The sequence below is a fragment of the Suncus etruscus genome, chromosome 19 (assembly GCF_024139225.1).
Source record: "Suncus etruscus isolate mSunEtr1 chromosome 19, mSunEtr1.pri.cur, whole genome shotgun sequence".
Classification (NCBI taxonomy): Eukaryota; Metazoa; Chordata; class Mammalia; order Eulipotyphla; family Soricidae; genus Suncus; species Suncus etruscus.
Window position 1 is genome coordinate 29,467,583 of NC_064866.1, and position 24,464 is coordinate 29,492,046.

The window sequence follows — 24,464 nt, forward strand, 5'->3', positions numbered from 1 at the left end:
CATAGTATTTCATTACCATAACTTCTTTATCCACTCATTTGTTCTTTGGCACTTTAGTTGTTTTCAGATTCTGCTATTGTGAATAATCCTGCAATTATCATATTAGTGTAGGTGCTTTTTTTGCATTATGTCTTCAGGACCCTAGGGTATATTCCCAGGAGTGATACTGTTGGGTCATATAGAAATTTAATTTCTAGTATTTGATTAATGTCTGTATTGTTTTCTAAACAAGCTGGATCAGTTGATATTCCTATGAGCAGTGAATGAGAGTTCCTTTTTTCCCCACATCTTCATCAGCACTTATTCTTTTTTTTTACTTTTTAATTACTTTATCTAAACACCATAGTTATAAGGTTGTTCATAACAGAGTTGAGTTTTATCACAGATATAAAATTGTTCACAGTTGAGTTTTAGTTTTCAATGTACAGCATTCTTCACTAGTTCACAATTCATGTCACCAATGCCCCATTCCCGATAGATAGATAGATAGATAGATAGATAGATAGATAGATAGATAGACCTACAGACATATCTATCCTTCTCAGTCTTTTCCTTTCTTTTTTAAGTATTTTTTATTTTTATTTTTATAATATTGGCTTACATATCTTTCACAGTAGTATTTTAGGTACAAATTAACATTGAATCAGGGGAATACCCATCACCAAATTTGTCCTCCCCCCATCCCTGTTCCCTTCCTGCAACCATATTCCCCCCATCACCCTCTGAACTGCTAGAGTAGGTGGTCCTCTCTTTGTCTAGCTTACTATTAGTGATCATATATCTGTTTGGTCCTGGTACCTTCCCTTGTTTCCCCCGTGGAGCTCGATAATTCGAGTTATGTGGTTTTGTTTGAAGGAAAGAAAAGCAATAGAATGGAGTAAAAAATAAGAAGAAAAATAATAAAATAAAATAAAATAAATTAAATCAAATAAGCTGAACATAGCGGAGTCCTTATAGAGGCTTTCAACCTCAGTTTGAGCGAGGACATGAAAAAGATAATTGAAATACCACATCAATACAGAAAGAAATATCAAACTAAATATCCAGTGAGCACTACAGCTATAAAGACAAACACTACTCAATAGTCTCGGTTCTGAAATCAAACCATGCTGGAGTACAAAAAGAGAGAGAAAGATAAAATAAAATAAAATAAAATAAAATAAAATAAAATAAAATAAAATTGGAGACATCAACTTCAATATCTACACCAAAATAAAGATGTCAATAAAATTTGATCAATCAATAAATTTATATATGAAAAATGATTATTTTGTGCTTTTTTTTTCTTTTTCTCCCTGCATAGGCACAGTAACTATTGGGGATATTATAGAGGAAATTCCTTTGGCCTAGAAGATACATGGTTTCTCCATCCCTGGAGTATACTGTCATGGGATTAACTATAGACTCCTTGCATGATCATTTACTCTTCCCTCGGTGCTTTTTTGGTGTATAGCAGACTTCTGCTTTGTCATGATGGTAAAATCGAACCTCTGTATCTAGAGATCTTGGTGTTTGTACAACTCAAGGAATGGAGCTTATGATGAAGTCTTTCTTTGTGGTTCTAGCAGTTCTGCTTCTTCAGTGTCATTTTAATCCATCTTCTGTAGTTGGTGGTCTTGGTCATTACACTGCTCCTATGATGGAGCCTGGGATAGAGTCTTTCATTATTCTTCTGGAAGACCAGTTCAGTTGCGATTGTCTCAGTCAGACCTCTGGAATTGTTTGTAGAACAGATCATAGACCAAAAGCTAGGCTAGTGCTTCTTGTTGTTGTTGTTGTTGTGGTGGTGGTGGTGGTGGTCCCGGAACAGCACTTATTCTTGATCTTTGTGATGTGTGCCAGTCTCTGTGGTGTGAGATAATATCTTATTGTTTTGATTCACATATTTTACTGATTAATGATGTTAATGTATTTTAATTGCTTAACATTACTTTATTTAAATAGCATAGTTTACAGGGTTGTTCATAATACATTTGCTTCTTTTTCATAATTACAAAGTTAAATGATGGAACTTCAGGCATGTAATGTACAACACCCTTCACCAGTGCACATTTGCCATACTGATGTCCAAGTTTCTTCCCCCATCCTGTTCTTTGCCATGCCTGCCTCAGTGGCAGACACTTTACTTCTCTCTTTCTCTCTCTTTTCCCGATTTAGACACTGTAGTTTGCAGTATTGTTACTTAGGGGTATTATTCCTAGTGCTTTATCTCCTTTCAGCACCTAGTTCTTGTCCAGGGTGATCATTTTCAACTATCATTGTCTTGGTATTCACTTTTCTGCCCTAACTGTACTCCCTTGTTATATGTGGCAAGCTTTTCACCATGGACTGGTATAGTCCCATCTGTTTATCTCTGCTTCTGCTTATTTGGACAGTGCTGTTTCCTCCTTGTAGGTGACATAAAAGGCATTTTTGCAAGTCTCCCAAACAATTCTTAAAGAACCCAAGTTCACTTCCACTAAAAGTAAGTTATACTGGCCTGAAGTTTCAAAACTTGGGCTGGTGATGTGGCCTTCTCATTCTGGAGGACACCAGGACCATCTTCATGTTGCTCAATGGGCACCAGGGCTATCCTCGGCTATTCTTAGAGTTATGCCATATTAGAGCCTAGCTTATGGAATTTGGGGCCTAGATCATGCTTATGAAATGAAACTTTGAAAATTATTTACCTGTCCTCATTGAGAATTTTTAAAAATTGGGTCTTTTACTGCAGTGAGTTATGGGAGGCATATTTTCTGGTGGAGAAGTGGTGGTAATTTATTGCAATAGTCATTTGGATTGTCATCTTCACACCCTATCTAGCAGGGGTTAGTCACAGAAAATGAGACAAAATACAAGAACTGTCCAGAAAGTAGGATCACCAGGGTAGCCATGGTAGAGCTTACAAGCTTACCATTTATTCAATAGGATATTTCTATCCAACCTTTGTTCCCAAAATGTGAGCCATTGTTTAAGTTGACAGCAATGTTAAGGACAGTTACTAAGCACATCAATATTCAATGGGCACGTTAAGGGCATCTGGGATATTTAACATTAGCCTTAAAGTATAAGTCAAGACATGTTCTTATTCTTATTGCTAATTCTATTATTTCCTATGTTACCCTCTACATCTAAAGATCCTAAAATATATACTTCATTCATGCCTAGGCACATATTTTTAGCCCTGTTTTATTGTAAAAAAAAAAACTAAAACTGTTTTACTCAGGAGACTATTCCAATCTTCCAGGCCTTTTTTTTGGGGGGGAGGGGAATTTCCCACAAAAAATATGAGTAGTTAAGTAGCTACCAACTACCCAATTTCCTCTGATTAGCTCTGGACCACAGGGACCAGCAATAATAAAATTTCCTAATTCTATATCCTTCTGAGTGAACAAAAAGCACCAGCAGGAGATTAAAGACCAAGACAAGTTAGAAACTAAACAATTCTCTCTTATTGTTTTTTTGGGCAGCATTTCAGGAAGAGGTGGCATGTCTTCTGTACTCTAATCTCTAGTGAATAGCCTCTGTTTGAGTAATATTTCCTCTGGATCAGGTAATACTCTTCTTTTATTTCTTTCTAGTCTAGAGTTGATTAGAATTTTCTATCTATATTTGCTCATCTTAGGAGGTTTCATCTTCTATTTGTTCTTTAAGATTTACTACAATCAATAGTACTGACTCTCCTCTATTCGTTATTGAATTTTGGGGGCACAAATGTTTTCCAGATCATGTTTTGACATAGTTTTTTCTAAGCCATCTCTTGACGGGGTTACTAAGCAAGAATGGCCTTGAGAGCAGTAACATAGTGAGAGCAGGACTTAGAACCATTGCTCCAACTGCAGTCAATGTCTTTACATCCTAAATGGCCTTTTACTGAGAGGCATGAGTGTCATGAACACGAAGGATAATATGCTGTCTGTTCTACCCAAAAAGTTCATAGCCTATCAAAGTGCAAAGTGCTAAAGTAGTTATTGGTGAGGGATGAGAAAGAGAAGGAAGGGAGACTTCTTACTTGGGGCAATCTCAGAAAATTGACCTGGCATTAGGCAATGATGACAGAGCATATAGAACAAGTGATTCCTTCCAGGCATATGTCCATCATTTACAGTCCAGACCCAGTCTCTGCCACCTTGTTGGTTAATGTCACTGGAGTGAAAACCTGTCCTAATTTAAAAAAAACATAGTCTAAGATAGAAGTTGATCAGTTGTCCCCTCACATGTCAAGATAATGATACCAAAACTTAAGACCTCTTTTAAATGATAGGTATATTTGTTGAGCTCCTAATGTGAGAACCAATAAATATTTGAAGAAAGATGAGCCCCCATTTTGGCTGAAGAGATGAACCATATAAATAACCATATGAAACCAACTTCATTCAGCATCAAGATGAAAATGCAAGGAAAACATGTAACAGTGCTTACACAAGTTGAGTTACAACTGAAATTAGACATGTCATGCACTCAGTACTTTATATATTATCCCATCTACTTATGCCATAAATATAATTTTAATATCAAAAATCTTAGGTAACAGAAATCTGAGAATAAATATTCTAACATCACACATTAGTATTGACAAAGCTGGATTTATTAATGTCTCAGATTCATGCTCTTTCACTCTCTTATGTTCCATACTACATGTTCCATACTTGCTAGGTCAAGTAGAAATTCTGAACTCAGTATTAAATACCTTTATGACTGGAGATGTAAAGAAATGGAGCAGGGTTGGGGCATCAAACGAGAAACTTTAAATAAAATTAATCTGGTAGGGAACTACTTGATGGTCAGAGGAGAGATAAAGACAAGGAGATAATTAGAAGACTATGCCAGCAATTTGGGAAGGATGTCTGAGGAAGGAATGAGTGTATAAGAGACACAGTATAAGGGAAAGATTACCAGGCAAACATAGATAACAAAAATCATGTAGTGAGAGAATTAATGAGCTCCCAATGACTCATAATTTGAACCTGACTAATTTTGAAAAAAAAAATATCATTCACCATTTAAAATTGAATGCCTACAAGCTCTCCTTTCTTACTTCTGAATTAAAAAAACTGTATAGTTATTAGTATAGTTATTAAAAGAAATGAGATTTGTACTTGTTGATTTTAAGATTAGAATGGTTTGCCAAGCTTTTAACAATTTCTTTAGAGACTGGGAAAGCAGCACCAGTTGCTACAGTTTCTATTGAGTAAAGACCTCGTGCTTAGGTTTAGACAAATGTATTAAAATATCAATGGGTTCCAGAAAAGGGTCACCTCAGGGGGTCTCTGATAGGATTGGAGGGTTGAGAGGGAAGCCAGAACCTACTGGGCTATTGCTCTGAACTCATCAGGAAAGAATGTAGTCAAAGCAGGTCTGTAAATCCTTGGGCAGTATTCATATTAGGATGGTGACATATACCTATTTATATACATGCTTAAGTAAGTAGGCAAATATTTATTTAAACTAAAGATCTGATTTTTCAACTAGAATGAGTGCTGCATGAGATCTCCCTCTATTGCTAGGAACTCTTGATTATGGATAGCTGAATGAATGAAAAATTCATGAAGGGCCCACAATAAATGGCTGTTGGTTCACATTCAAATGTAAAAGAAGCTTCTTTCCTTCATTTCCTTAGAAAGCAAAAATCACTCGCCATGAATGTCACCAGATCTTGGTGTTCATTTATTACATAGCATTGTAGCTACCTATTTCCCTGCTTGTCTCCAGCAGGCTGACAACTCACTGGGATCAAAACCATGATATAAAACAGATTCTAAGTAAAAACAAAGAATATATGGCATGCTGATAAGAAGTCATTATTGTATAATAATCAAGATTCGTTTTTAACATTTTTTTTTTGGGCAAACCTGGTTGTGCTCAGGACTTACTCCTGACTCTGTGCTCAAGACTCATTTTTCTATTTAAAAATTTTCCTATTGGAAAGTTTATGGCACTGAAAAGTTAAGAATCATTTCCATCCAGTCTTCTTAAATGCTTGGCATACCTAGAAACCAATGATTGCTTACACAAGAGGGCACAGACTTGCTTTGTTCGTCAGGTCTAAATATAATTCCTCTCTGAATATGCTATTTCTCTCCCAAGCAAAAAAATAAAAATAAAAAAGCCATCAGCTACATTTAAATAGAATATGGAGAGGTGTTACTATCAGTTGAATCTGGGTGGCAATGATTATCATTTTGTTAATGCTCTTTTCTTTTTATCTTTATCTTTGTATATTATAGCTATACTATTGTTTAAAATAAGAAAAGTAATTGTACTTAGGAGCTTGAGTCAGTATAAACATAGAGTCTTACCAATAGACAAAAGCTGAGTGACATCAGGAGATACAACTGATAGTATGGAAGGAATAATGACACAAGGGAAATTTTAGCTACCTGCCAACCACAAGATGCTACTTTAGGTGTGTGTGTGTGTGTGTGTGTGTGTGTGTGTGTGTGTGTGTGTGTGTGTGTGAACTTATAGAGTACTGGGCCACTCCAGAAAGAAGGTAGATAAATGCTTTACTAGTGTCATGTTATACCATCTTAACCACAGTCCTGGAAGGTAGGTTTCTTTATTTCTACTTTTGTAGGTGAGGAGACTGGAACACAGAAGTGTTTCCCCTCTTCTTATTTTTAGCCACACCTTCTACATTCAGGAGTTACTTTTGGCTCTGCACCCAGAAATCATTGCTGGGTCTTGGTGGACCATATGGGATACCAGGGATTAAACCTGGGCTGGTTATGTGCATGACAAACTCCCAATGTACTGTACTATCACTCCACAGTGGTTATTGAGTGACCTTCAATCACAAGAGAAAGAATCAAAATTTAAGTCCAGATAAGACTTTTTTATTCCCTTTACCCTACCCAAAACTTAAGAGGGAAATGAGAACATAACAGGCTTCTGAGAGAAGACTAGGAAAGGCTCATTGATAGTTCCAAGAGGGTTTGACTTGAAGGAGAGGGTGTGATAATGCAATGAAAGCTGTAACATTAGAGAAAAATGAAGTTCTTTGTGAACATTATGCCAACAGCATACTAGTGAACGGTTATAAGTAGTAGTTAGGGTGGTAGGTTTCCTGAGTCCTTTCTAGAAAAATGGAAAATAGAGCAAATGGGTAAGTCTAAAGACCAAGGGATTGAGAATGAAGAAGCTAAAAATAGGAGTCAGAATTCTTTTGCTTTTAATAGAATATTTTGAGTTTTATTTTAGGGGATAGCATAGAGAATACTTGGAAAATTTTTTTCTTTATTTAAACATATTGATTACAAATATGATTGTGATTAGGTTTCACTCATGTAAAGAACACTCCCATACACCAGTGCAACATTCCCACCACCAATGTCCCAAATCTCCCTCCATCCCACACCACCCCACCTGTACTCTAGACAGGCTTTCCAGTTCCCTCATTCATTCACATGATTATGGTAGTTCTCTGTGTAGTTATTTCTATAACTGCACTCACCACTCTTTGTGGTGAGCTTCATGAAGTGAGCTGGAAGTTCCAGCCCTCCTCTCATTGTCTCTAAGTTTGTTGCAAAAATGACTTACTTTTCTTAAAGCCCATAGATAAGTGAGACTATTCTGTGTGTCTCTCTCTCCCTCTGACTTATTTTACTCAGCATGATAGACTCCATGTACATCCATGTATCAGAAAATTTCATGATTTCATCTCTCATGACGGCTGCATAATATTCCATTGTGTATATGTACCATAGTTTCTTTAGACAATCGTCTGTTGAAGGGCAACTTGGTTGTTTCCAGAGCCTAGCTATTGTGAATAGTGCTGCAATAAATATAGGTGTGAGGAAGGGGTTTCTGTATTGTATTCTTATGTTCCTAGGGTATATCCCTAGGAGTGGAATAGCTGGTTCGAATGGGAGCTCAATTTTCAATTTTTGGAGGAATCTCCATATTGCTTTCCATAGAGGTTGGACTAAACAGCATTCCCACCAGCAGTGGATAAGAGTTCATTTCTCTACACTCCCCCACCACTGATTGTTCTCACTCTTTGTGAAGTGTGCAAATCTCTGTGGTGTAAGATGGTAACTCATCGTTGTTTTGATTTGCATCTCCCTGATAATCAGAGATGAAGAGCATTTTTTCATGTGTCTTTTGGCCATTTGTATTTCTTTTTTTTTTTTTTATCAAAGTGTCTGTTCATTTCTTCTCCCCATTTTTTGATGGGATTAGATGTTTTTTTCTTGTAAAGTTCTGTCAGTGCCCTGTATATTTCGGATATTAGCCCCTTATCTGATGGGTGTTGGGTGAATAGTTTCTCCCACATGATGGGTGGCTCTTGTATTCTGGGCATTATTTTTTGTGAGGTGCAGAAGCTTCTCAGCTTAATGTATTCCCATCTGTTGATCTCTGCTTCCACTTGTTTGGAAAGTGCAGTTTCCTCCTTGAAGATGCCTTTAGTCTCAATGTCATGGAATGTTTTACCGACGTGTTGTTCTATATACCTTATGGTATCAGGTCTGATATCAAGGTCTTTAATCCATTTGGATTTTACCTTCATACATGATGTTAACTGGGGGTCTATGTTCGCTATTTTGCAGGTGGCTAACCAGTTGTGCCAGCACCACCTGTTTTCCCTGCTCCACTTAGGATTTCTTGCTCCTTTTTCAAAGATTAGGTGATTGTATGTCTGGGGAACATTGTCTGAGAACTCAAGCCTATTACACTGATCTGAGGGTCGTCTTTATTCCAATACCATGCTGTTTTGATAACTATTGCTTTGTAGTACAGTTTAAAGTTGGGGAAAGTAATGCCTCCCATTTTTCTTTTCCCTAGGAGTGCTTTAGCTATTCGAGGTGCTTATTGTTCCAGATGAACTTTATAAGTGTTTGATACACTTCTTTTAAGAATGTCATAGGTATCTTTAGAGGGATATCATTAAGTCTGTGTAATGCTTTGGGGAGTATTGCTATTTTAATGATGTTAATTCTGCCAATCCATGAGCAGGGTATGAGTTTCCATTTTGGCATGTCCTCTCTTATTTCTTGGAGCAGGGCTTTATAGTTTTCTTTGTATAGGTCCTCCACATCTTTGGTCAAGTTGACTCCAAGATATTTGAGTTAGTGTGGCACTTATGTGAATGGGATTGCCTTCTTTATGTCTATCTCTTCCCTATCATTATTGGTATATAAAAAGACCAGTGATTTCTGTGTGTTAATTTGTAGCCTGCCACCTTGCTATATGAATCTATTGTTTCTAGAAGCTTTTTGGTAGTCTTTAGGGTTTACTAAGTAGAGTATTATGTCATTTGCAAACAGTGAGAGCTTGACTTCTTCCTTTCCTATCTGGATTCCCTTGATATCTTTTTCTTGCCTGATCGCTATAGCAAGCACTCCCAGTACTATGTTGAAGAGGAGTGGTGAGAGCGAACAGCCTTGTCTTGTACCAGAATTTAGAGGAAAGGCTTTTAGTTTTTCTCCATTGAGGATAATATTTGCCATTGGCTTGTGGTAGATGGCTTCAACTAGATTGATAGTTCCTTTCATTCTCATCTTGCTGAGTTTTGATCAAGAATGGGTGTTGGACCTTATCAAATGCTTTCTCTGCATCTATTGATATGATCATGTGATTTTTATTTTTCTCGTTGTTGATGTTGTGTATGATGTTGATAGATTTATGGATTTATGGGTGTTAAACCATCCTTGCATTCCTGGGATGAAACCTACTTGGTCGTAGTGTATGATCTTCTTGATGATGCATTAGATCCTATTTGCCAGGATTTTGTTGAAGACCTTTGCATCTGCATTCATCAGGGATATTGGTCTGTAATTTTCTTTTTTTGTAGCATCTCTGTCTGGTTTAGGTATCAAGGTGATGTTGGCTTCATAAAGCTGTTTGGGAGTGTTCCCATTTCTTCAATTTCATGGAAGAGCCTGGCTAGGATTGGTAGTAGCTCCTCTTGAAAGGTTTGAAAGAATTCATTAGTAAATTAATCTGGGCCTTGGCTTTTCTTTTTGGGCAGATGTTTGATTACAGTTTCAATTTCCTCAATAGTGATGGGGGTGTTTAGATATGCTACATCCTCCTTACTTAACTGTGGCAGGTTATAAATGTACAAGAATTTATCCATTTCTTCTAGGTTCTCATTTTTAGTAGCATAAATTTTCTCAAAGTAGTCTCTGATTACACTTTGGATCTCTGCAATATCTGTCGTGATCTCCCCCTTTTTACTTCTAATACAGGTTATCAGGTTTCTCTCTCTCTTTGTGAGTTTGCCAATGGTCTATCAATCTTGGTTATTTTTTCAAAGAACCAACTTCTGCTTTTGTTGATCTTTCAGATTGTTTTTTGTGTTTCCACTTTTTTGAGTTCTGCTCTCAGCTGTTATTTCCTTCTGTCTCCCTATTTTTGGGTCCTTTTGTTGAGCACTTTCTAATTCTATGAGCTGCGTCATTAAGCTATTCAGGTAGGCCCCTTACTTCCTGATGTGTGCTTGCAAAGCTATAAAATTTCCTCTCAGGACCGCTTTTGCTATGTCCCATAGATTCTGGCAGTTTGTGTCTTCATTATCATCTGTTTTCAGAAAAGTTTTGATTTCCTCTTTGATTTCATCTCAGACCCACTGGTTGTTCAGTAGCAGGCTGTTTAATTTCCAATTGTTAAAGTTTTTCTTCTGTGTGCCTTTGTAGTTCACATCTAATTTCAGAGCCTTGTGGTCAGCAACGGTAGCCTGCAAAATTTCTATCCTCTTGATTTCATGAAGGTATGTTTTATGTGTCAGCATGTAGTCTATCCTGGAGAATGACCCATGTACATGTACATTGGAGAAGAATGTGTATCCAGGTTTTTTGGGGTGGAGTGTCATATATATACACACTAGTCCTCTTTCTTTCATTACTTTTTTCAGGGCTAGTATGTTTTTTATTTTGGGTTTCAATCTGGTTGACCTATCAAGTGTTGACAGGGCCGTGTTGAGGTCTTCCACAATTATTGTGTTATTATTGATGTTTTCTTTCAAATTTGTCAGTAATTGTATTAGATAATTTGCTGGTCTCTCATTTGCTGCATATATGTTTAATAGTCTGATTTTTTCCTGTTGCACATATCCCTTGATTAGTACATAGTGTTCATCTTTGTCCCTTATAACTTTTCTGAGTATAAAGTTGGTGTCATCCGATATTAATATGGCCACTCCAGCTTTTTTAAGGGTGTTGTTTGATTTGATGATTTTCCTCCAGCGTTTGATTTTGAGTCTATATTTGTTCTGACTATTCAGGTGTGTTTCTTGTAGGCAGCAGAAGGTTGGATTCATCTTTTTGACCCATTTTGCCACTCTGTGTCTTTTCTTTTCTTTTTTTTTTTTTTTTGGTTTTTGGGCCACACCCGGTGACGCTCAGGGGTTACTCCTGGCTATGCGCTCAGAAGTCGCTCCTGGCTTGGGGGACCATATGGGACGCCGGGGGATCAAACCGCGGTTCGTCTCCTAGGCTAGCGCAGGTAAGGCAGGCACCTTACCTCCAGCGCCACCGCCCGGCCCCGACTCTGTGTCTTTTCGTTGGTGAATTTAGTCCATTGACATTGAGGGAGATGATTGTCATAGGATTTAATGTCATCTTTGTAGATAAGTTTGCTGTGTTTGTTGGTCTCTCTTGTCTTAAAGTAAACCTTTGAGTTTTTCCTTTAAGGCTGGTTTTTCATCTGTGAAGTTTCTGAGCTGTTGTTTATCCATGAAGCTATGTATCCTTCCTTCAAAGCTGAACATGAGTCAGGCTGGGTGCAGTATTCTTGGTGAGGCATCCATTTCATTCAGTCTTGTCACAATATCCCACCACTCTCTTCTGGCCTTGAGAGTTTCTTGTGATATGTCTGCTGTAAGTCTTAGGGATGCTCCTTTGAATGTAATTTCCCCTTTTGATCTTGCTGCTTTCAGTATTTTATCTCTAGCTGTGGGATTTGTCATCGTAATGTCTTGGGGTGTTTTTCTTTGGGTCTCTTTTATCTGGTACTCTTTGGGCATGCAGGATTTGATTGCATGTAGTCTTTAACTCTGGGAGTATCTCTTTGATTATGTCTTTGACAGTTGATTCTTCCTGGAGATCTCCTACCTGGGCCTCTGGGACTCCAGTGATTCTTATGTTGTTTCTGTTGAATTTATCAAAGACTTCAATAGAAGTCTGTTCATCTGTTCACATTTCTTGAGTACTTTTTCCATTGCCTGATCGTTTGTCTTAAGATTCTTTTTGGGCCCGGAGAGATAGCACAGCGGTGTTTGCCTTGCAAGCAGCCGATCCAGGACCAAAGGTGGTTGGTTCGAATCCCGGTGTCCCATATGGTCCCCCGTGCCTGCCAGGAGCTATTTCTGAGCAGACAGCCAGGTGTAACCCCTGAGCAATGCCGAGTGTGGCCCAAAAACAAAAAAACAAAAAAACAAAAAAAAAAAAAGAAGATTCTTTTCCAATTTCTTCTGCTGTGTTGAGTTTTTCTGCATCACATCTTCCAGTACTCTGATTCTCTCCTCAGCTGCTGTTACCCTGCTAGCTCGGCATCCACTGAGGTTTTTAGTTGAGCTACCGTGTTTTTCAGATCTGTTATTTCAGTTTGGAGTTTTCTTTTTTTTTTTTTTTTTTTTTTTTTGGTTTTTTGGGCCACACCCATTTGACGCTCAGGGGTTACTCCTGGCTATGTGCTCAGAAATCGCCCCTGGCTTGGGGGGGACCATATGGGACGCCGGGGGATCGAACCACGGTCCTTCCTTGGCTAGCGCTTGCAAGGCAGACACCTTACCTCCAGCACCACCTACCCGGCCCCAGTTTGGAGTTTTCTGATTTCTGTCTTTGTGTTCTGTTCAGATTGATCTATGTTTTCTTTGAGTTCTACAAACATCTTCCATATTTCTATTCTAAACTCCTTATCCAAGAGGTTAAATCAGATGGTTGGAATTTTTTTTAGGTAATCCGCACTATCATCTTCATTCTCTGTGTATGGTGTTTGCCTGAGAGGTTTTCCCATTGTCATGCTTGTAGTGTGATTTTTTTTTCTGCTTGTTGTGGTGGGGTTTATTGGTTAGAAAGAGTACATGGCCTCGAAGCAGAGTGGAGTGGCCATGCTCTTCTGGAGCCTCTGGGAGAGCTATTTTTCTGGGCCCTTTTCGGCCCACTCCCAAGGGATTCAAGAGACAGGACAGTGTAAAAACATGAACATGCAACACTCACAGTTTCTCACAGTCAGGAACCACTGTCCGGGCGTAGATATGCCCAGCCTGACGTCACAAACAGGGGACTTGCCTTTCTGCAGAATACTGTGGATAGCCAGTTTTCATGGTCGGACACAGTTCCTTGGCGTAGATATGCTCAGCCTGACGTCACGAACAGGGGACTTGCCTTTCTGCAGAATACTGTGGATAGCCAGTTTTCATGGTCCGACACAGTTCCTTGGCGTTCTGGCTCTTAGATAAGCCTCTGTGAGAGCTATTTTTGGGCCCTTTTCAGCCCACTCCCAAGAGATTCAGGAGATAGGACAGTGGGAAAACATACACAGGCAACACTCACAGTTTCTCACAGTTGGGAACCACTGGCCAGGAATCAGACTTCTACTGTTGCTGAGAAGGCAACTGCAGAAGGCAGCACAAACACAGAAGGTAGTATTCTTTAGTAAGCTCTTTACCAGAGGTCTGTGCCCTTATGGACCTACTTTCACTGTCCTATAAATCAGGGATTGAAGCTCAGCAAGCAAGAACATTCTAGTTAGCAGACAGAACATGGAGAAGTATATTACAATATGAACAGTTTGTTTATTCCTGAAAGTAGAGATATGGAATCTGCTGGTAGGGTATTTAAGAGCTTCAGAGGACAGGCCATGATTCTTGAGAAATATTTTCTGAAGTTCACCCTTGTGCATTTTCATCAATGTCAGGGAAAGGATTAATGAGTATGCATGTAGATCACAATCAAAATTCATACTTGGCAATTGGTCAATGATTGTTCCCTGTTCCTTGTGGATCTTGTACTCTTTTTGACACTGAACTTGCACAGCCCAATCTCTCACTGGGATTTCACTTGTAAAAACAAGACCTCAAGAGTTTAATTTTTATGCATTTTGGGAGTACCTTCCCCACTGTGCTGGGGACAATGGCCTATATGTAGAATCCCGACAAAGGAGGTTATGTTGTGTCAGGGATCCAAAGCAAGGCCCTGTGCCTGCCAGGCAAGAACTCAAGCCATTTATGCTTTGTCTCTAGCCTGGGTTTGAACTTTATCTTAATGGCTGTGAAGAGCTATTGAATTGCTTGGAAAAGGAGTGTTCTGTGTTCAGATTTTGCTTTAAGTAGATAGTACTAAAAGAAGAGAGTGAAAGAGAGAAGGAAAGAGAGTGGGATAAAGTGCTGTAGAGGCCATTATAGGACTAAAACTCAGCCATAAATGACTTTTTATCTCATAGTAATTTGATAAAAACATTAAAAAACAAAAGTATTAATAAAAACTGGATGGAGAACAGAGTGGGAGATAGTAAGGATGGTGCTAGATGATTATTTAGAACCTACTATAACAATTCAAGCAAAATATTTGGAAAAGTAGCCTGCAAAGGGGATGTAGTGGCAGAAGTAATGTGCTGAAATAGAGGAAAAGCTGTTTAGATTCGAGTACAAATTGGACCTTTGGACTCAGGGAGAAAGAAAAATGAAAATCATTCTCAGGCCTCTAGTTTGGGAGCAAATTTAGTATTGTTATTTTCTGGTGTGAGAACAGGAAAGAAAAATGTGGATTGGGAGAAAATGATGCTGAACTTCAAGAACCTGTTAGGCATCAATAAGCAACTGGGTATATCAATCTAAACCTCTAAAGACAGATTTAAGCTGGAAATATGGCCTGGAAAAAAGGGAATTATACCCAGAGAAATCAATGATGAAAGAAAGGTCTGAAACAAATAACACTAATGGGAGACCAGGGAGGTTGCCTAAAAAGTGTTAGTCTGAGATATAAAAGATATGTTTGGAAGAATGATATTTGGATTCGCAAGGAGGAGAGCTAAGTACACAAGAAATCACTGGTTACAAAAACAAAGGTCAAATGGAATAATAATTAAGGCATCAGAGAACAGTTGTGGAGGATGAAACAGAGAGAAGTAAAATTATAGTGAATCAAGGGATGGAAGTGGGAGGTGCAAAAATGAATATAGACAGGTATAACCAATGTTTCATGTTTGCCTTCAAATGAGAAAGAAATAGGTGACAGCTAAAATGGAATCTCACACCAGGAAGGACTTTGTTTGATTAGGATAGAAATGGTTTAAGCAAGTTTAAGTGTTCATGAAGAGTAGGGAGGGAGGGAGAGAGAGAGAGAGAAAGAGAGAGAGAGGGGGGGGGAGAGGGAGAGAGACAGAGAGACAGAGAGAGACAGAGAGAGAGAAAAGATAGAAAAGAAAAGGGAAGAGGTAAAGAGGAAAAAGATGAAGGGAATGGATATGAAAACAACTATTTTTAATTTCCATATGTATTTATTTATTTTGGGGCCACATCTAGCAGCACTCAGACCTTAATCCTGGCTCTATGATCAGGATTACTCCCTGTGGAGTTTGGGGAACTCTATGGGATGCTGAGGATCATCAATACAGGTGAACTGCATGCAAGGCAAGCACCTTAATCTGCTGTACTATTTCTCTAGCTCCCATATTTATTTATGTTATTATTTATTATTTATATATACTATTTAGTTAGGAGACCATTCATCCTTTTTCCTTCACCCTGCAACCCCCCAAACAGGTAAATAAACAAAACAAAACTCAGTAAAGGAAAGTGAATTCTCTAATATTACATGTCAGAAGAATAAGAAAAACAGTCGAAACTCTAGACTTCCACAAGACAGTAAAGAAAGCTTCAGAAAGAAAGAAAAGCAGTTCTGTTCACAGGCTTTCCTTAGTTAAGGACAGGGCCATGGTATAGCGATGGTCCCCCCAACCCCCCTTCTTCCAACTGGAATGGGAAACCAATTCCATAGCAATTATCAGACTCTTAAGCTGCAGTTTTAATGAGCTGTAGCAATCTGTTCTTTTCCCTCTTGTTTGCCTGGCAAGTTGCTCTTTTTAATTCACATTGAGAGGGAGAAGGAGATGAATATTAAAAGCTCACATCAAGGGACAGAGGCAGGCTGGGCGTAAGGGGAGTGCCTCAATATGCAGTGAGGAGGCAGTTTTACAGAGGCAGAATGCGTTGCCTGAATTCTCTGGTCTCTGACAAGCCAGCCCTGGGGGAACAGAACTCAGAGCTCTGCTCTGAGGAGGAGGGTGTTTCTAGAATTGTCTGACCTTTGAGTTTGGTTTATCTGAGAATGACATCAGAAAGAAAGCAACTGTATTAAGGTATTCAAAGGATAATTTGTTCAGGAGTAGGGAATGAGGCAAGGGGAAATGTCTATAAAAGAGCATCTCTTTAAAAAGACTTTATAAAGATTTAGGAGATATTACTCAGAAGTAGAGCTTTCACCTTTCAAAGGGAAGCCCTGAGTTAAATTCCTGGTACTGAAAAAGAAAACATTAAGTCCCATTTGTTAAGACAGATGGAAACTATCTCAATGTCAATAGTACTAATATTTTCCTTTAGGTTTTGCTCAGGAATAGGCTCAGATGTGCTAAGTTAACTACCTAAATGAGTTAAAATTTTGGAACAGAGGTCAGCAAATGTTGACTTTGTTTGGCTCAGGAAGTGACTTCTCTTCCCTGTGAGTATAAATTCTCATAAGAATGAGATCTTAGTGAGAGAGTATAAATGAGAATCTCATCTGCAAGAGCTGTAAGATATTTTCACAATCAGAGACACACAGGGATCAAGCCTGCGCCTTCCTCCAGCTTGCAAAGGTACTTGATCAAGATCAGTTCTTTGAAAGGATAGTGAGGTTATTTTTTAAACTAATTATAATGGATATTTTTAAAAGGCAATAATCTGTAATAAACTCAAAATTACACAGGTGTCTAAGGAGAGAATTCAAATGTCTAAGCACATATTTTGCAGGTTGGAAGCCAGGTTTGATCTCTTGCACAACATCGTCCCCTGAGCACCATTAGGAGCAAGAAATTTATGTACACGTGTTTTTTAGGAACAATTTTGACTTTCCTGAAAATGTTTTCAAATGAGATTTTGGTGGCAAGGAGAGTGAGACCAGGCAGTCTAAGATCTCTATGACTTTTCTCAGATTGGGCTAAATGTTATTGCCCCAAAGGCTATAAACTAAAGGTCAGATCCTCAAGTATTTCTGTCATTAAAATCCTCTTTTCATGAACTCTTTATACAATTTTTCTAAACCCTTTCCAAGGAAAACACTTACTTCAAAATCTCTCATTTTTTTATATTTAACCCAATTGCAGATATCATCTTTGTAATTTTGCTGAAACAATATCCTGAAAAAAAAATTCTAGGGCTGGAGAGATAGTACAATACACATGATTAGCACTGCCAGTAGTGACATCTGATCACAGAGACAAGAGTATGCCCTAAACACTCCTCATTGTACTCTCTACCAAAGACAATGGAGTTAGGGACATGAATAACTGGGCTGGAGTGCATGCTTTGAATGCAAGAGATCCATGTCCAATCCCTAACACGATCAAGACTATTTATTCCCTGATCACTGTACCAATAGCTCCCTGAATACTGTTGGGTATGGGCCAAAATCAAACTAACAAAAATGTTCCTTTTATTTATGGGTTTACTTGGATTGTTTAAATGTATACATACAGCCTGGGGTTAGGGTTGTGACTCTAAGACAAAAAAACAAAAAACTAAACTAAACTAAAAAAAAAAAAATACTTAGACTGCTTTTTATCCAGGCCTCTTCTGTGATAGAATTGGTAAATTAGTTAAGTCTAATTTCAGTGCTTTGTGATTTGAGTATGATTTCTATCCTTTTGACTTTATGGGAACCATAAGGTATATAGAACAACACGTAGGTAAAACACTCTATGACATGGAGACTAAAGGCACCCTCAAGGAGGAAACAGCATTCTCCAAACAAGTGGAAACAAAGATAAACAGCTGGGATTATATTAAGATGAGAAGCTTCTGCACCTCAAAGGAAATAGTGACTTGGATACAAAAGCCACCCGTTGAATGGGAGAAACTATTCACCCAAGACCCATCAAATAAGGAGCTAATATCTAAAATATGCAAGTTACCAACAGAACCTAACAAGAAAAAGAACATTTAAACCTATCAAAAAATCGGGAGAAGATATGAACAGACAATTTCTCAAAGAAGAAATACAAATGGCCAAAAGGCACATGAAAAAATGCTCCACATCACTAATCATCAGGGAGATGCAAATCAAAACAACAACGAAGTACCATCTCACACCAGAGAGACTGGCACACATCACAAAGAACATCAACAATCAGTACTGGCAGAGATGTGGAGAGAAAGGAACCATTCACTGATGGTGGGAATGCCTTCAAGTCCAGCGTTTATGGAAAACAATATAGAGATTTCTCACAAAAATGGAAATTGAGCTCCCATATGATCCAGCTATACCATCCCTAGGATCTACCCTAGGAATACAAAACCACAATACAAAAATGCCTTCCTCATACCTATATTCATTGCAGTACTATCTACAATAGTCAGACTCTGGAAACAACCAAGATGCCCTTCAACAGATGAATAGCTAAAGAAACTGTGGTACATATACACAATGGAATATTATGCAGCTGTCAGGAGAGATGAAGTCATGAAGTTTTTCTATACAAGAATGGACATGGAAACTTTTATGCTGAATGAAATAAGTTAGAGGGAGAGAGATAGACACAGAATAGTCTCACTCATTTATGGGTTTTAAGAAAGATAAAAGACATTATTGTGATAATGCCCAGAGACAATAGAGATGAGGGCTGGAAGGGCCAACTCAGGATATGAAGCTCACCACAAAGAGTAGTGAGTGCAGTTAGAGAAATAACTACACTAACAACAATCATGACAATGTTAATGAGTGAGAGAAGTAGAATGCCTATCTGGAATACAGGCAGGGTTGGGGGAGGAGGAAAATGGAGGCCATCGGTGGTGGGAAGGTTGCACTGGTGAAGGGGGGTGTTCTGTTTATGAATGGAACCCAATTACAATCATGCTTGTAATCATGGTGCTTAAATAAAGATGTTATTTATTTTGCTTTCTACCTCTTCCTTTTTAAAATGGTTGTTCCCAAATAATTTTTTGAATACTGTGATACTACTAGAGTGAAACCCTTCTTGGCTTCTCTCCCTGCTCTTTGGCAGATTCTACTTTGGTATCCAAAACAGTATCTTTGCAAGGTAGTGGAGACAAAGTCTCTAAAGAATTCTTTTGTATATCTGTCCATGAACACATTTTAAAGCTTTTAAATGAAGAGTTATAACTCTCAGCAAGAATTTGACCCCTGTTCTATTTTCTCTTCTGGATACCAGACAGTTAGTTCGATTGGCTCACAAACTCCACTGGGTTAAAAAGACTATTTATAATCATAAACTGTATCCTCATGTGCTTCTTCTGCTCCCTTTCTTTGCCTTGTTATTCTTTGCTGGAAGAATCACTGCCAGGTATAGGGTGAGGAGGAACAGTGTTAATCACTGGTCTCTCAATTTTCTGGGGTCAAAATTGATTTCCAAATTCAGAGACAGGAAGAACCAGAGTTTAAAAGAAAAATAAATTGGGACCAGAGTGGTGGTACAAGCAGTAGGCCATTTGCCTTGCACTCCCTAACCTAGGCCGGACTGCCTAGGGTTTGATACCCTAGCATCCCATATGGTCCCCCAGGCCAGGAGCAATTTCTGATCACATAGCCAGGAGTAACTCCTGAGTGTCACTGAGTGTGGATCCAAAACCAGAAAAAGAAAAATAAATTATCAAATTCAGTATAAAGGGTTGGCAAATTTAAGCTGACACTGATATAGCAGTAACCCTGAGGACTGCTCTTGTGAAAGTCACCATCTTGGAGTCAAGTGTTAGATCCAAAATAAAGAGGAGAGACATAAATTGAAGCAAGGCGATATAAGTTCTTTATTACTATGAGGTTGCCTAGAACTCCATGATGTCTTGTCAGAATAAGATTGTGTAAGGACCTTTATGTCTCTACTCTCCTTACCCCATTTCTATCACTGTTGAAAAGCTTAGATGTACTCATGCAATTGATGATATTCCATCTGCTATCAAGCTCATATTCAAAACAGGGCAGAGAAACATGCAGATGGGAGTGGCATTGGAGCACCAAAGGAGTTTTTCTATGGATCCTGGCTTCTCCAGTCCCTTCAGAAGATAAACCCATGTTGACATAGCAAAGCCTTATCTCTGAGCCTGTTCCACTTGCCCTTCCTCATAGTACATAGACAGAGCCTGGACACACTACACACTGAAGGTCTTAAAAGAGTTTTAGGTGGATGAAGAGAGAACATGTAGGAAAAGTCAATGAAAGAACTAGTCAATAGGCTACAGAAACCTAAGACACGATGGAGCAGTAAGTCAACATGTTTGTACAAGAGCATTTTGCTCAAGTAATTGGCACATAGCTGAACATGCAGATAAGTTGACTAAGCATGTCTTTTTCTAGACTTGGGATAATTATGGCCAGAAAAATAATAGAAATGTGCAAATCAAAGAAAACATCCTGCTCCCAAACAATAAAATGACCAATTTTTGACAAGTACTAAAAATCTGGAACCATGAGGTAGTACCAGCTAAGAACTGATAATTCATTTTTGAAGTGTCTGAAAAATCAACAAACAGTTCAGTCATTTTCATGAAAACCTTTCCCTGGGGTTCTGCTTGTATTATTCTGATGCCTCTCAAAGATAGACAGAGTCTTGGTAAGAGAACAGTACTTTTCCCTCACTTCCCAGAGAATTCCACAGAGGTGAGAAGAAAGGTTAGAAAGTTACATGCTCTTGGTTTGAAGACTAATTCAGAAGTAGGAATTGAGACAGAAGTTATCTCCTCTTAGCAGCCAGTCTCCCTGTTCTTTTCGAGTAGTGGAAATGCTGCAAAAATCTGGTACTTCAGTGGGTAGCTATCCGAGACCTGAGGAAGGAATCATCAGGAGGATTTTTCTGATCTGGTACAGGTGCATTGCCTGCATGGAGGATGACCTCATGTTCAGAAAGAGCACCTCAACTCCAGACAGGTGTTGGAGCAGATCTGAACTGAAGCATGAGATTGGGCCTGAAAGTGAGGCAGACACAGTGTGGAAGCAGCAGTGTTTCTTCTATGCACTCACAGGGTCTAGTTAGTTGGGACACTGTCTAGGAAGTAGAAGTCAAGCAATAGTCAATGTCCTAGGAATTCTCCACTCTTAACTCACCCCTCAGTTCTGAATATTTTTGTGAGTGTTTTCCTCTTCAGTAGTTTTCCTTTTCCTATTCAGTAGTTCCCAGGAAGTTCTGAACAAGAAAAGCCCTATTCTGGCTACCAAGAGGGGCACTCCCTAAAGAAGCTGAGCAAACACTCCTTCTAGCAAAACCTTTGAAGTCCCTCCTGGTGAGGCTGGTCCTTACCTCAATTGGACAGGAGCACTCACTTGGGTCAGTTGGTCGAGGGATCCAAACCAGATGGAGGAGGCCAGAGTCCTGTGACCTGTTCCTAGTACTAGGCAGATTCTTTCCCTCATCTGATGCCATTCTGATGTCAGAGACTGTCTGCTCCACTGCCTCACCTCCAAGAGGGTTGCTCAGGCCTATTTATACCCCTTAGAGTTGGTTTGCCTTCTCCTGTTCAGGAGCCCAGAGTAGCCAGTGAAAAATAGCTAAGCATTTAAGACAGATGCTTTTGATAAATGGATTGACAAGAACAGAAGCTTTGAGATTCATTTAGAGGGGAATAATTCACTATTGAACTGCTCTAGATTTTTGAGGCTTTTTAACCATTCTTAAAGGTCAGTCATTGGCCAGCCTGCCTCTACCTTGTCGGATTTCTCTTGACTACATCCTTTCTGTCTGCAGGGTGCCTTTAGGCCTCTGAACTCACCAAACTTCCTTTTCAGGAGCCACAAGAGCAATCGCTGAGAATGCCACAGCAGTGCTTCTGCTTTTCTGATATCAGTGTGTTCAGAAACCCCTGGGATTAGAAGCTAGGCCTGAAGGTTTACAGTTTTAATAAGAAATTATGGCTAGGTTCAGAAAGCTTTTTCTGTGAAGTGCCAAATAACAAATCTTTTCATCATTGCCAGTTATGTTCTCTCTCTGAGTTTGTTTGTGGTACTGAGTGCAAACCAGCCCAGTAGATACTAATAACACAGGTCTGGCTGTCATTTAACAAAACATTATTGACAAAATACTCCGTGGTTTTTATGAAGGTACCATCATTTACAATACTATTAATAACAGTTTTCTGTATACATCAATCCAACACCATATCTGCCACCAGAGTACCCACTTCCAATACCCCTAAGACTTCAATCATTTGCATTGGCTCTCAGGTAAGATCAATTCTCTAGACAAACTTTCCAGTTCTGGTGCTGTTGACCATTTGCTGCTTCCTAATTATGTTTTATATATCCACATATGACAGATATTTTTCTGCATTTGTCCCTTTTTCCTTCTCATTGATTTCACTCACAGGGCATCAGCATGATATCATCTGGGTCCATCCAGTAGTAGCCAATTTCATCCTTTCCATAGCTTAGTGGTATTCCATTGAGCATATGCATACTACAATTTCTTTTCCAGTCAGCTTTTTAAGGCCACTTGGGTTGGATAAAAGCTCTTAATAAGTTTGAATAGTGATTGACACAATGGCAATCTTGATTGGTCTTTAATCCTGTCCTGATGATATGGATGCTTCTAGTCTGTAAACTGAACTTTGGAGACTGAATTCTGATGGGATTTACCAAGCCTAAAGATTTATAGACATCAGTAAAGAGGTCCTGGAAGAACCATTCCCTGAAGGAAGGTACTGCGGGAGTCTGCAGAGCAATGGACTGACTCTTTGGGTAAAGGGAGGAGTGGGACTATTTTCACTTATTCTTATCACCAGGGCCTAGTAAAAACAAATGAAGATGGAAAGACTGACTATGCACTTTCAGTAGCGTTTATATTGACTCTTCACTTGGGGAAATCTTTTCCTTGAGAATGATTTGTTAGGTTAAATAACCCAAAGAATGCTGAACTGCTTTCATTAAATTCCTTCCTTCCTTCCTTCCTTCCTTCCTTCCTTCCTTCCTTCCTTCCTTCCTTCCTTCCTTCCTTCCTTCCTTCCTTCCTTCCTTCCTTCCTTCCTTCCTTCCATCCTTTCTTCCTTCATTCCTTCCGTCCTTCCTTCCTTTTTTTTCTTTCTCCCCCTAAATTTATTTCTTGACTGTGTCTCAGAAATAGGAAGAGAAGGAAGAAAATGAGGGTCAAGGGTCACCATTTAATGTGAAAATAAAGAATTCTGAGCTCTATTCCACAAACTAGGTGAATCGCCAACATTTTTTTTCTCAGATTTTCACACTGGTCTAGTCCTAAGACTACTTGTGATAGACTGGTCATTGTAGAGGGGATCTGTAATTCTTTACAGGTGGAAGTTTTAAACTCCAAAAACATAGGGAAGTTCACCTGCAGAGATATCTCAAAGGGCTGGAGGCATGTGAGCACACAACAGGCCTTGGGCTCTATTTTCAACCCTTCATGATCGCACAAGCCCTGGTAGTCCCCAAACTATGCTGGGCCTGAGCATGAAACCATGTAAGCTGGTTAGCTGAGTATTACTGGAAGTAGCTTTTCAGCTTCCTAAGAATTTCTTGAGGGATCCTTACCTCAAATAATAAAAATTAGGCATCGATGTAGTTAATAGTGTTAATCAATTTAACATTTAAGTGAGGAATCAGATTTTAGATATTGTTAAAAAGGGGGAATAAAAGTTCACTTATATCCAGGTTAACCACTATTATAAATTTAATATATACTTTCAAAACTTCTATGTTATGTTATAGTTGTTTCTGAACCATATTTAGCAGTTGGATCTCCTAGCAAAGTACTTGAATCATTCCTGGAAGTAATTGGGCAACCACGAAGAGCCAAGGATTGAATTCAGGCTTCCTCCATGCAAAAATTAGGCTTCAGCCTATTGAGCTATCTGTCTGGATGACTTTCAGTAATTTTAAATGAATGTATTTTTTCACTATTATTGTTATATTTGACTATTATATTATATAATTTATGAAAGAGTTATATGTTAATAAATTAACTTACTTTTTTACCACGGCAAGATCCTGTGTATCTTTTTATTCTAGTACATAGATATTTCCCCCTAACTAATACACAGTGTATAGATGACCTTAATTTAATCAGTTTAAGCCATTTGTTTTATTTTATTGAGTCTCAGTTTTTATCATTTCAAAGCAAATAATAATAACACATCATAAAATTATGAAGATTAAGTAAGTTCTTACTTGGAAAGGATTAAATACAGTGCCATGTATTTGATTAGCTAAAATAATAGTAATAAATCATTTATTTTCATCCAAAGGACTTGCATGTTCCATTAGCAATGACTCATGAAGTTAAGGATGCAAAAGGAACACAAACATAAAAGGAGTAGACAACTAGAAAAGTTC